Raw genomic sequence first — 4,403 nt, forward strand, 5'->3', positions numbered from 1 at the left:
ATAATAATAATAATAATAATAATAATAAATAGTAATGTATAGAAATACTTGGATAAATGCAAAATAACTTAAGTTTATGCATTAAATCGAGTGGAAATGCATTATAATCTCAACACATAGATTCATTCATTAAAATATATGAGTAATATAAATAATTAAGTCTTACGGATGGAGAATGATATCCAATCTCAAGAGAAATTACTGACCACAAGAACTGAAATTCCAATTTTTGGAGACATAATGTAATTATTCACATATGTGACATATTAAATATCTTATATAATATCAGACATGATATGACTCTCTAAAGTATCCAAACTACTTGGGTCAAATCAGAGAAAAAATAAATTTGGCTTTAACCACCTTTCCAGGCATTTTGATCTGATTTAAGGATGGCATAGAATACTATGCAGTTAATTAGTTATATTATCTACACAAATATCAAAGATAAAAATAAAAACAACATTTACATACATACTACCTAATTCTTATGTATTTGCATGTGTAGCATCTAAATTGTACTTATTACAATTATACCACTCAAAACTTTCATATCACACTAAAAAATAACACTATCTTCACTTTTAAATTGTAAAATACACATTTCATATGCATAAGTAAGGTGAAATAAAAATAGAAATTGAGTTTAGTTGCTGGATATGTAAATACATAAGAATCAAGTGGTATGTATGTTAACATTCAAAATAAGAAATGTAAATTTAGTGGTCGGGTCGGACGACATCAAGGGCCCGATGGGTAGCATCGGGCCCAGACAATTGCAGGCCCAGTAGAAGCATCATAGCATGGGTTGGTTGCGGGTTGTGTATAATGATAATCCTGTTGTTAATAGCAAATAATGTCTTCATCCACGTTAACGGTAGGCAATGTGGTTCCTACCATGGGTTTAGGGGTTTGGCCCATTTGTCTTGTTTAAATTTTGGAGTATGATTGCATGTAAAGGTTATTGTGTGCCCCCCAAAATTATTTATATACATGCTGTTATTTCATTATTATAATTGTTTTCAATAAAATCAAAGGTATCATATTATTATTATTGTGTGATAGTTCTAAAGAAAGATACTTCTTATCTATTTAGAAATATATATGCATAAGTCAAATAATTAAATCATTAAAAGGCACATTCAAATTTTCTTAAAAAATTTTCCCTAGAAAATATTTACATGTAACTAATTTAAAAAATATTTTTGGTAAAATGATTAGATACTCATAGTTTTCAAACAATTTATAGCCAAAATTAAAAATTATAAAACTACATTTTACTCTTACTAAAATGCCGTTGATGTTCAAAACTGCAAAACTTATAACTTATTTTTTACTTTAACTATTATGGAATCATTAAATAGCATCACCAAGTAAAAGAAATAATAATAATAATAATGATAATATAGGTGGAACGGTAAGAAGACAACAACAAACCACTTATAGTAATTCATTCCAGCGCTATAAAACATTAACTAATTAATTAAAAAATTGTATTGCGGAATTACAATAAAATATCATACATTCATAAAGTTGTCTTGAGATTCTGATAAGTTATTATTTTGTTTTGATTAATGGTAACAAATGTGGGTTCTTTAAATCTTCCAGGGGGATCAAACAGGGATGTCTATTTTCTCTTATATTTTTATTATGACTTTTGATTATTTATCCAGATATCTTAACAGGATGTTCTCTAACTATCCCAGCATGTATTATCATATCAAAGGAAATTTTGGGATTTCTAATCTTGCTTATGCTAATGATTTGGTGATATTTTATAATACTGACAAGGGATCTATTAAAATGTTATGGGAGGGCCTAAGTCATTTCCAAGAAGTTTCTCGCTTGGTTTTCTTTTCTAATAAATATAGCTTCTATTGTTCTAAAAGGGTCTCTACTACGAAGAAGAAGTGGATTCAAGACTTTACTGAGTGTAATAAAGGGAGTTTGCTTATTACTTATTTAGGCTTCAATCTCGATAAAGGCAAAAAAAAGGTTCATCTTTTTTATAATCTTATTGAGAACATCAATAAGAGTATCTTGCTTTGGGAGAATCTACTTTTGTCTTTTAGAGGTAAAGTTACTGTACTTAAAAGTTTGCTTATTTCTATACCTCTTCGTACTCTTATTTTTTTTGAAAATTCCTATTAATCTAATTAAAAAACTTGAGAACAGTTTTAATAAAATTCCTTTGGGCTGGTAAAGACCATAAAATTCATTGGATTAGTTGGGTAAAAATGTGTAAACCTACTCACTCTGGTGGATTAGGTTTAAAAAGCATTAATGATTTTATAAAAATTAGTTATACGAAGCTATGGTTTAAATTCAGAAATGGCAATTCTCTTTATTCTTCATTAATGAAAAGTAAGTATTGATGTAATTCTCATCCTCTTTTTGTTGCTCCTAATCCTTCTGATTCCTTTGTTTGGAAGGAAAGGCTTAAGGTTGCTAGAATTTCTAAGGATTTCTTCTTTTGGGATGTTGGTGATGGGAGTTGTAATTTTTAATATGATCTTTGGTTAGGTGAAGCTCCTTTGGCTAACTTCTAATTGAGCCCTTTTGATATTGATTTTGTTGTTAATGAATGTTGGAATGATGATACATGGTACTTATAGAAGCTTAAAAATTTGATTATTAAAGAGGATGTTAATCTAATTGCTAAGATTTCTATTACTATTGGAAATGATAATATTAAAATTAAAGGTCAAGGTGACAACTCTATCTCTAAAACTTTTTGGTATGTCTTTGCACTTTTCTATTGGTAAGGATTTAAATTGGGATTGGGATTCTTTTGTGTAGCCTTCTCAATCCATTTTCTTTTGGAGGCTTTTTCATCGTTATATTCCTACGGATGATATTCTTAAGATGAAAGGTTTGAGACTTTTCTCTACATGCTCTCTTTGCAATCATAATGAGGATAATATGGATCATAATTCTATTAACTGATCATTTGCTAAATATATTTGGTCTAAGGTTTTCCCTCTTATGATAAAAAGCATGATGATATTAATTCTAATTCCATTGATGGTTATGCCAGTTGTTGGAAAAATTATGGAGGGGGTCTGTTTTGTGCTTCTAATTCTATTATAGTCTTTTGGTTCCTTTGGACTGCTAGGAACGAGGCTAATCATATGGTCTGTTTTATGCTTCTATTGTCATTATAGTATTTCTCAAATGTTATGTCTGTGGAACTGTCTCGTTTAGTTAAGAGAAATGTTCTGAATATTTCTTATATTCGTGCTGATAAGTTTTTCTAATGTGTTTTTTCTTGCGTGAGTTGCATTCATGGCTAACGGTTTTTAGGCTTTTTCTATTTTTCTTTAGTGAGTTGTTTGTGTGGAGGGTTTTAGTAGAACTATTAGCCACACCCCTATAAATAACTTTTTTTATTAATAAAATTTCCTATGGGAATCGTAAAAAAAAGTTGAGTTTATATAAAAAAACCATTGACCATGTGCCTAAATGCAAAGAAATTTAATTTATCAATATCACAAGTACTTATTACCACTTGTATTCACTATTCATGCATATCCTATGTGCTTCATATGGTGACATTATTTATTAATCCATTTTTCCAAATCCTCACTCAAATGATAAAATTCTCACTCATATTTTTCAGTTTTATCAAATTCTCAATAATTTGATTGCGATACATGTAAACACATCGATTTAATAGTTCAAAAAAATCACATGAATATTTTAATTTATAAATATCAATATTTTAAATGTTTTATATGTAATTATCCCTATTTATTTATATATTCACTGTACATTACGATTGCACCTCTTTCACTCTGTCTCCATGCATTATTCTCTTATCTTCCTCTCTCCAAAGCACAATGAAGCAGTCAGTAAAGACTAAAGACTGCCTTATATGTCGGGCGAGCATTCAATGTTTCCTCTGCTTTATATATATATAAAGAAACTGTTGACATGTGAAGCTGTTTGGTATTCAAGGGCCACTTTAGTAATTTGGATAGGGAAGCTATAGATTGGCAATAACTAAATAAAAAATGTTGAATGAATGAATGAATAAATAAATTATATATATAATAAATAATATAAATGTATATTAAAAAATGAATATATAAAAGTATAGTTGAAATACACGTTTCCATGCTCTTGCTTTTGACGCCAATGTGTTATGAGTGCAAATATCAATGTTTTGAGTGTTAAATATATAAAATACAAAAGAATTATGTGATGTAATTTTTCGTGTGAATATATGCTTATGTAATTCATGCATGCTAACATTGCTCATAGATGTTGCTCTAAATCGTTTCACTAATAATTGTTCATTACGTGTCTATTTTTTGAAGGGGCATTTGCATACATACCAACCACTTCATATATATATATATATATATATATATATATATATATATATAGACAAAAATGTGACG

Source organism: Phalaenopsis equestris, unplaced genomic scaffold (assembly GCF_001263595.1).
Source record: "Phalaenopsis equestris unplaced genomic scaffold, ASM126359v1 Scaffold000600, whole genome shotgun sequence".
NCBI classification, from domain to species: Eukaryota; Viridiplantae; Streptophyta; class Magnoliopsida; order Asparagales; family Orchidaceae; genus Phalaenopsis; species Phalaenopsis equestris.